Below are 10,854 nucleotides of genomic sequence, written 5' to 3'. Positions count from 1 at the left end.
TATGTACCAATAGGTGTCATACCTTTTATAATTAGTACCAGAGCCTTCAATGTACTGGGAGTTGCGACCTCTGTTGACTTTGTTGTAAGAGCGGCCACACGGGTCATGGAGCCTCCAGTAGTTCCAAACAAACCCGAGACGCTAGACTCAACTACGGAACAGACAGCAGCGATCAGGTTACTGAGGGTGGAAACTAAATAAACATATTATTACTGCACAGACACGCTTGTCACTGAATACATTATTATGTTAATGTTGATGTGATGATCAAGTCATGTTTGACAATAGACTAAATAAGTATAACCAGCACAACAATTTCAAACATTTTTGGAGAGAAATATTCATCTCAACCAACAAGCTAGCATTTATTAAAGACCAGACATGATGGACCTCATTAGCCTCTATATTTCTTACTGCTAACCGTCCTTTAGTAAGGTTAAATGATCAGCTTGTTACGGCTTACTTTCATCTAATTATTAAAGCCAGCGTGTGGTAGCATGTAATGTCCCAGCAGTATGGACTTAAAGTCAAAGACACAATGAAGACAACACCAAAGATCCTCTTCAGACAGAACTCTGTCTCTCAGCTGCTTTTCAATGGTTTGTCCAAAGTCCAAAATCTGCACAGTCTCGCTTAAGCTCGAGAAAAAAAAAAACTTGATCATGCTTAGCTTATGTTCTTCCTTTTTGTCTTTTTATTTTAAATTATGCTTCATATATTCTTATGTTTTTAATGTCTTTGTAAAAACCTTTGAATCACCATGTTGTTGAATTGTGCTGTAAAAATAAAGTTGCTTTACTTTGAATGTAAAAGGAAAAGTCTCACTGAGCAACACCTTGGTGTAATTAAAAACTCACCTGACCTACTGGTGGAACCGGGGTGGGACTGACAACAACAGGACAAGAAAACAAGAGAAACCTTTCAAAAAACTAACTTTTTAATGACATAAGACAACAGAACAAGACAATAAAGTAAATAAATCAGTTTCAGTAGCATAATGAAATGAGAAAAATAAACCTTGGGGAAGGAAAAATGAAAAAGTGATGGATGTTCCTACCTGCTGCTCCTGAATAAAGATTTTTTTTTTTAAATTTGACAGTAATGGCTAAATTAGCAACAGAACATAAATGTAGAACATGAGCTAATATCAATGAGTGTTACTAAATCAGGAACAATGCAGTTTTAATAAATATTTAAACAGTTTAAATAAAATTTAATGGAGAAAAGTCAGTAGGCTCTGGATAATTACCTAACAACCACTCAGTGATTTTCTATTATATGTACTGGTCATATATAACATTTTACAGACAAGAAAACAGTCAGTCATGGTGAACTGTGCAGCATTTGGATGCTCCAACCAGACTAAGAGGCTTCCCAATGTATGGATTCCCAAGGGACCCAGAACGGAGGAAGAGGTGGCTTGTAACGGCCGGCAGGAAGGATTTTAATACAGCTGCACGAAGAAGCAACAATAAGAAACTGTGTGAGGTTCGTTATGTTTACTGAGTGACAGAACAATACCTTTTTTATTAATTTTTAATATGTTTCCACTAACCTAAGTCATATTGAACATTGAAACTATATGAATCTATGAATAAGACTTGATCAGTACACTAAAATAAAATAAAAAAGTCTGTGACCACACTTATTCGAACTAAACAAAAAAGCTGGGAGGCCATGAGGTAAAAGGACAATATCTATAACATACAAAAACAAAATATATTTAAACAAAAACTTATCGTATTGAACAGACATAATTATTTTATTGCAGGACGTCTAACAAAATGTACATGCATTTCCGTGACTTATAAGACTGATATTGCATCGACTTCCATCCGAAAATGAATGGAAAGCATTGGTGATGAACGCAGTCTGATCCGGTGTTTGAACTATTGAACGTCTACAGTAACCCGGAAGTACGCCGCAACTTTTTGTACACGGGAGTCGATGAGAGTGTCGCACCTCTGAGTATATCGAAGGCTCTGATTAGTACCATTAGGAACCTAAAAAAAATAAATAAAAAGCTTGGCCTAAGATCACCATTGGCCCACCGGGCCCGATGGCCAGTCCAGCACTGAACCCATGATGTAAAACTTTTACAGTAACAAAACAATCATCTACAATAAGAAACAATAAAATAAACAATAACAGAAAAAATCTGTGAAATAAAAACAGAAAAATTGAGCAGAGGTGAGTCTGCTCAGCAAAGGGCCAGGGTGATTAAGGGGTCTGAAGATGCCTTTTAAAAATGAAGAGGTTTCTCACAGACCACACAGAGAGGGCAAAGGGTTCCACAGCGTGGAAGCCACAACCGCAAAGGCTCCATCTCCTCTGGATTTCATGAGGGATTGAGGAACGTCCCGGACCATCTGGTCAGCTGACCTAAGTGCTCTGGAGGGTTGATGCACCTTAACAAGGTCAGATGAATGAAGCCAGTGAAGTGAGGAAAGTGGTGACGGATCTCACATACAACAAAGCCAAATGGAGATTAAAGAGATCTGCAGTGTCAGATGGTGAAGCATGCTTCAGTATGCAGGGGTTCCGACGGTCCACGCCGCATCTCCTGGTCTGAACACGCCAGCTGGTCAGAGGCAGCAACAGCTGAACGGAGTCCACCGAACAGCTGGCGCTGTCAGAACGCTATCCATCCATCTCTTATCCTCCTCGAGTTCAGGGCTGGGGAAATGTGCCGATTACAGCGACCCACGAACATATCTCAGGAGAGCCTCGAGCCTGACTCGGAGACCCCCGCGTTTACCCCGCCTTCTCCGGCGTCTCTGACGGGCAAGATGGAATGGGGGACACCTAAGGAACGTCTTTCCACGCATTCCCTCGATGATGGAGAAAAGTTCCCCAATGGATCATATTTGAAGTGATTGAAGAGGCTCCAATCTCAAGCAGAGTCTGACAGTCATAGGTGAGGAGAGACAACACCTCATGACAGAACAGGTACATTACTGAAAACAGCAAGCGCAGAGCAGAGCTACAAACTGCCAGCCAAGCACCCTGGCGCCATCTTGGATGCCCACATGTCAGCACTACTGTGATTGGTCAACAGGGATCCAATCACAAAGAGCTTTCATTGTACATGAGAATAGTCTAGAGCAGGGATCTCCAACTCCGATCCTCATGAGCTAATGTCCTACAGGTTTTGGATTCTACCCTGATGCAACACACCTGACTCAAATCACTGGGTGCAGAGGTGTGTTGTAGTAGGAGACATCTAAAACCTGCAGGACAGTAGCTCACGAGGACCACAGTTGGAGACCCCTGGACTAGAGGAGGTACATGGGAAATCTACTTCCTCCATCTCCCCCATCCTCGATCTCATAAAACTTTTCTTCTTCTAATCTAACAAAGATGGCGATTTTCTAAAAATATCTATAAACAATATGATACCAGATGTAAGTAGATGATGTGGGTGGTTTAAGGCATTTTCTTGTTTTTGCCTATCAAGTAGAAATGTTCTTGATTCCAAACAGATTTTAAAGTTTACTGTCTCTAATTTAACCAACCTAAAAAGAAGTTCAATTAAAACTGATTACCGTGCTGAATATTGTCAATAGTTATACAAGTTTCTTTTTTTTTAAAAAAAGGTGATATTGTTGGACAAGTCCACAGCAGGTGGAAATGATCATCTTCTTGAGATCCACAGTATTTCTAACAGCCTGATGAACCAGTAATGGTGAGGTGATAGGATTTCTGATTTCTGGGCAAGCACTTCCAGCCCACAGTGGAGCATCTTCTGATGCTACTTCCAGCAGGATAATGCACCATGTCACAAAGATCAGATCATCTCCACCTGCTTTCTAGAACATGACGCTGAGTTCACTGGACTCCAACGGCCTCCACAGCCACCAGGGGCCTCATTAATAAAACTGTGTGTAACAAAGCAGACTACAGGTGGTGTATGTAGGGAAATAAAGAAATGCGGTGCACAAAAACTTTAGATTTATAAAAGAGTGCGCATGCACATCCCACGCCTGTTTTTGTTTATAAATCAGAATCAATTCTAAAGTTGGAACACGTGAGAGAGCACTTTGCCTCACCCACATGGTGGCTATAAAAGGTCCGGTGAACGCCTATAATAAATATTCATCATATCATTTCCATGATGGCTCAGGAGGGGAAAAGAGAGAAGAAGCTGATTTTTTCTGAATGTGAGACAGAGATCCTGATGGACCACGTTGAAAAACGTAAAAAGGTTTTATTTGGTAGGCACGGCGTGGGCATTACCAGGGTCAGAAAGGCAGAGGTGGCAGATGCTGTCAACGCCGTGTCAGAGAGAAGACACACCAGAGGCATCAGATGGTGTGGCTGGAAATCTCAGTCGGGAGAACATCCGTCTCCTTTGCAGGAGATTGAAGTTCAAATCCCACAGGGGTGAATCAGAACATGTTTTAGTGGTTGAGGTTCTTTATTAATGTCATCTCCCTTTTTCTTGTAAATCCTGTTTTTTGTTGTTTTTTTTTCTGAGAGTGCACTCTTAGGAGAATTAATATTGAATGTGCCTCTTTATTAATTTCTGCAAACAGCTTTAAACATGTGGTGTGAAAGGTAATAGAGGATTGTACACAAATGTTGCGCATTTCCTTGATTTTATTCTGTACCGTTGGTGTTGCAGTTTCCTGTTTATCCAGATTTTGTGCGTATGGGAAGATCAGAGTGGCCGTGGAGGTAGGAACATTTTCTCTCCATGTTTGGTTTTAATAAATCCCAAAAGCTGACTATAATTGGCTTAGGCCGGTTTTTGTACCTATGCCAGCTTTATAAATGAGACCCCAGATCTCCGTCCAGTAGAGCAGCTTTGGGATGTGGTGGAACGGGAGATTCTCATCATGGATGCAGCCGACAAACCTGCAGCAACTGTGTGATGCTGTCATGTCAATATGGAGAAAACCTCTGAGGAAGGTTTCCACCACCTGCTTCCATCTATCACACCAGGAATTAAGGCAGTTCTGAAGGAAAAAGGGGTCCAACTAGCAAGGTGGACCTGATAAAGTGGCTGGTGAGAGTAAAAAGTCATGCCATGTATTGCATGGAGAAGCATGCATTGTGAAGATATTTCAGCACTTTAAAATTCCTTTCACCTTTCCTGTTTACACCAGCAGAGATTTAACTGTCCAAGCTGAAGTCATCGCAGCATCATTTACAATGCAGACAGTTTTTTTTATAGGGTAAACCTGAAAATGTCATGGTTACTCTCACCCAGATGGACTTAATAAAAACAGGGAAACGATTTTGAAGAAAAAAAATGAATCATCTGCATTTCTGAAAAGGTCAGACGTGCGTCTCAAACTTGAGCTGACGTGGTTTATTCTGAGACAGGTTGATTTTCCTGCAATCGCATTTTCAGAAAGAAAATGACCTTGTTCCCGAGTTTAGATGGAATTTTCTCGTGTTAGAACCTGCAGTTACTTTCATCTCCAGCCGCTGCAGTGGTAATTCCACACCTCAGACATGTTAATGGCTGCTGCTCGCGCTTTGTTTAAACTGAGATTGATCGTTTCATGTAATAACTGCTGGGTGGTGTCGCTACATTTTGCCAATGAGCTTGCAGAACTAGTGCTGATGACAGCCAACATCATTAAAAACAGAGCCCTCTAGAAGCATTTCTGTGTGTTGTGGATGAAGCAGAATTTGTGTCATGGCATGTTGAATATGAACCCTCCACACCTAAGTTCTCATAAAGTCCTGTAACCAGACCTCCGGTGAGGAAACAGAACTTATTAGAAATGAGCTTGTGAAAGTTTGATGACACAGTTTCATTTAGGAACATATAGGGTAATATCAGTACAAACCACAGCCAACAGCTGGCCAATATGATTGGCTGGTAATCCAGACTTGAGCCATATCACAGCTGAACCAGTCATGGATTGAGTCATTGAACACTAACAGGTTTTACTTTGCTCCAAACATTAAATAAGTGAATTCTCTGGTCTCCCCTGAGAGCGTGGTCTCGTTTCCACTACATACATGTAACTACGATGTGTTTGAACATACAGGGATGGCTGCAGCCCACACTGACCCCTGGAAAAACCACTGAGAGGGTCACACTGGTGCAATGCACCAAAAGACGAAGATAAACTCGAGAAAGCACGGGAACGAATACGTTCAAGTTGATAGACAAATCTCAGTATGGAAAGTGTTTCTAGCGGAGGGACGAGAGTTTTAGGATTTACTGAAGAATGGAGATGTTCCCAAAGACTGTCGCCAAGATTAAACTCATGGTCCATGAGGACGCGAATCAGCCCGATGGGCTTCTGAAACAATTCTTGGCAAAGATAATGGAATCTTTACACTTTTGCTCATTTTTTTCCCGCTCAAGAACAAATTTCCATTTTATTAAACAAATACCTGCATAAGCCTAAATATCAGCTGTTAAAGAGAGTTAATACAGAGTTTAATGACCTGCTGTAGCTGCTGATTCACAGGAAACATGACCCGAACTGAGAGCCAGTAGTGCAAACAACAAAAGAAGGATTATCAAACTCCTTCAAGAAGGTAATTCAGCTGAGAGTGTGGCAAAAATGTTGGTGGTTCCCAGTCCTTTGGAGCAATACAAACAAACGTGGGAAGGTTGTAAAAAGGAAACATAAAGGTTGACCAAAAAAGAAGTCAAAAGATCTGGACAGAAAACTTAAAGCAATGTGTCTGGAAATAGAAAATGTATTATGTATTATAGCACTTCTATAAAAAGGTTTGTTTTTTTCTGAGGAAAGTATCTTACAGTAACATCTGTGGTGCACAGTCCTCTCAGCACCACACCACTCTGTTTTGCCTCATAAAAATCATGTGATGCAATACCTGCTGTGTGACTTCACCCCGTCTGTGTGCCAAACATGGGAACAAGCCTCGTCTCGCCTTCAGGTAGACTAGTTACATCAAGCCAAGGGCTAAAAGAGATTTACTGTGAGTACAGGTCCTGTCTGCGTGCTGTGATGTATTACTTTCCTGCCTGGAGGTGTTGCACATCAGCAAATCAGGGGTCAAACAGAAAATCACTCAGAATGATTCACATGTTTACTTGAGCACTGGACCACACACCGTTCTAGGATTGTTATCAAATCTGCGCGCTTCAGGTTCACTTCAACAACGTTCAAATCTGTGTGAGAGCAAAGCAGGTTTGATCATTTTAAAGGCCTGGCTGTGGCCTGGCTTATATTAGGACCTTATATGTCAGTTTTATGTTGTGTTGGCCAGATGTTTCTGAACAGATTTTAGTGCAAACACAGAGGCTACGCTAAATGAAAAGGCGGCTAAGAATCTAACAGTACTTTGTGTTGACATATTTGCTCACTGCACAACTGAAAGTCTCCATTTTTTAGCTTCTCCAATTGCTCAGAAACATGGAGTTACTCACAGAAGCAGCCATAGTTTGATTTACCTCCTCCCCCTGCACTTTACTTATTGTGTACGAAACAAAAGAAAAGAAAATATTAGCAACTTGGTGTTAGCCAACAGTGGGGGAGCATTAAGCCCCATCACAAGACATCACATCACTTGAAAGCAGATGTTTTTGTGCCTCAGCTGGCTTGTTAGCACACTTCCAACATCAACAACTAGCACCAGGAATGTACAGAAAAATATAGATAAGATAGATAGATATGGTAAGAGACTGAAAGATATGAAATACTCCACAGTGGAAGGTAATGAGCACATTTACCAAACAGAGATGTACCGCTTTAAACTTGGTCACTATTTGTGGAGCCTGAAACACAAACCACTGGGGTTGAGCTGACGTATGCTGGTAAACATGGCGCATTTGTCAAGTTTTTCCAATATTTAAGTCCTTTTCCCCCATAAATCAGCAAGTCTAAAAGAAATTCCACCAATCAAAGGACACTTGTTTTTGTCAGGAAGATAATTCTCCAAGAAGAACGCTCTCTCTCTTTCTGAAATAATTAAAAATTATTTTGAGTTCTGATGGGCGTAAAGCCAGTCTCAAAGGTACCAGAGATAAAGAACTGAATGAAGAAAAATGATCATGTCAGATCAGCTTCAGAATCTTCAGAGTTCTATTCTATTCTACTCTATTCTACAGTCTTTTAGCAGACGCTTTTATCCAAAGCGACTTACATCTGAGAGTAAGAACAACACAAGCATGAATTTAAACAAGATGGAACATAATTAACATCATAATTAAGTGGTAGTCAGACTGCTGTGAGTCCAGTTGGACCCAGGTGCTGTCATGTAGTGCTAGAGGCAGTGCCTTTCTTTTAATTTATTTTTTCTATTTCCCTCTCTATAATAGTCCTTTGTTTAATTACGAGATCACGATTTCATCACACAACATCATCTTGGGTGTAAGTGCAGCAGCTTGTTCAGCGCTGAGTTGAGCCAAAGAGCTGGACAAATCTTTCTAACTCATTCATTGAGTAGAAGAGTTAAGCTACGTGTGGAAATGCTCCTTAAACAGGTGAGTCTTTAGTTTGCTCTTAAAAGGACTCTGAAATTTAAATTCTCAACAAGTGAAGACAAAAGCTCCGGCTTGGATTCCAGGCATGACCTTCCTCTTACGCTACATGTAAAGCAGATGTTATTTGAGGTCATTCAGGAAGCTTTTTTTCCTTCTGTCTCCTGATCCAGGTGTAACCTCAGTTCCCCTGCTTCCTCCCGGCTATCTTTGTAGGTGAGTGAGTTGTTATCTGTGAGTGTATGACTGTGGGGTTCTTCCAGGATGTCCTTGTAAAAACAACCGACCACCTACGCAGTCTACAAGAGCTCCTGTACTCTCCATTGTTGTTTTGCACAGTGAAGAGTGATGCTGGTTTCTTAAGAGTGGCCAGTGTGAGCTGCAGTACCAGTCAAAACACCATTAAACCCAATGGGAAAGTGTGTCCAAACATTTGACTGGTAGTGTATATGCAAAGTCTTCATGTGATGGGAAAAATTCATATCACAATATTCACACCATCTCTCCAGTACTGTCTGAATTCCTAAAACAAGAACTCTATGATACACCAGAAGGTGAGCTGTTGTAAGACAGTAGCAACAGATACTTTAATGTTCCAGTTTATCATATTTCAGGAGATATGGTGGCTGGAAAAAAAATTAAGTATATTAAAGTAAGTTTATTAAATAATATACAATCTAGGTTTAACTAGGTTTTCTTTTATTCAGAATAATCAATTCCTGCTTCCACAGGAATTAAGGTCAGCAGCAGCCAGGTTCAGGTGTTAAGCCACATTAAAGTCTGCTCATCTATAGAAAGTAGTAGTTTTATCAATTTGCTGGTCATAAGTATTCAGATGTGTTAACACAATGTCAAGGAGGAAAGACATCAACAGTGATCTTAGACAAGCAAATACTGCTGCCCATCAGTCTGGGAAGGGTTAGAAAGTCATTCCCAAACTATCCTGAGTCCGTCATTCTACAGAGAGAAAGATTATTTACAACTGAAAAACTTTTAATAGAGCGGCCTGTTTTTCCAGGAGTAGATGTCCCAGCAAGTTCTGCCCAAAATCAGACTGTGCAAGGCTCACAGAAGCTGAAACGAAAAACCAAAAGGCTACATCTCAGACTCTGAAGGCCTCCTGCTAAATGCTGAAGTTCATCACAGTCCAGTAAGGAAAAGACTGAACCAGTATGCCTTGTTTGGAGAAGGTTGCAGGAGAAAGCCTCTTCTATCTAAAAAGAACATGGCAGCACGGCTTAGGTTGGCAAAGCTGAATCTGAAAAAAACACAAAACGTCTGGAACAAAGTCCTCTGGACAGACCAGACCAGAGTGGCCATGTTTGGTCAGAATGCACAAGGAAACCAAACACCTCATACCAGCTACCAACACAGTAGTGGAGGGATGATGATCTGGGCTTGTTCTGCAGCTACAGGACCTGGACACCTTGCTGTCATTGAGAGGACCATGAACTCCGTCTGCCTGACAGCTAAAGCTTGGCTGAAATGGGGTCCTGCTCCCCAAACACAGCAGCAAATTTTGATCTGAGGTTTCTTTAGCTTGTCTGTAGATCTGCTTTTTTTCTTTTTTTTTTAATCGAAGTGCATAAAACCTTAGAACTGAAAGAGGGTATTACTGTGGATCCAAATACAAAGCAGGTCCTCTTTATATCCCACCATGCTGCACTTTTACGTTATCCTAGAAGGGACAGCACAAACGCGGGCTTCAGACATGGCTTCACAAGATTTTTCCAGCTGTAGTTTTGGGAACATACGTGGTAAAAGGAGGCTGAGTGGTTGCTGGAGCCACTAGCTGATGCTAAACCCTGCACCTGAACCTTTAAGTCTTGAGAGTTATGACTTAAACGTATTCACTTCATTGTTTGAGCTATAATATAAAGTGAAAACATTAAACTGTTGGCTTCAGCACAAGAACACAATACGATCAACAGATTTAACTTCCTACAACATGTTGCTTGACAAATTGAGAGTATATAGAACTGAGAAAAGTTCATTTTAGACAGAAAAAACAACTCCGCTGAAATACAAAGGCTGAGGACTGGAAGCAATGACTGGGATTTTATATAACCGAAACAACTTTGCAGAGTTTGCCTCTGTGATGTTTATCTGTTCCGCCTGCTCCTCTCAGGCATCCAACTCAAACACTGTGACTGCAGCCACACTTCTCCATCAACCTTTATATCTACAAGGAAAACCTCTACCTGATCTGATTTATCTGAGCATCAGCAAAAAGATTTACCTTTCCTTGTCAGATCACAATCCGGTTCTGAAATTTGAGCTCCATATCACAGCAGAAGAACCTTCTAAGTCCTGACACGTTTAAGCTTCAGCCTATTTGCAGTAAACTTTGATGTGAAATGTCTCAAACACACAGCACAGGTAGATGAACAGAAGGAGCCGGCCATGTTTTTGTCTTACCTGTAAAATTCCAGACTCTC

The sequence above is a fragment of the Melanotaenia boesemani genome, chromosome 13 (assembly GCF_017639745.1).
Source record: "Melanotaenia boesemani isolate fMelBoe1 chromosome 13, fMelBoe1.pri, whole genome shotgun sequence".
Lineage (NCBI taxonomy): Eukaryota > Metazoa > Chordata > Actinopteri > Atheriniformes > Melanotaeniidae > Melanotaenia > Melanotaenia boesemani.
The sequence above is the reverse complement of the archived record's forward strand: the minus strand, read 5'-3'. Positions refer to the sequence as shown.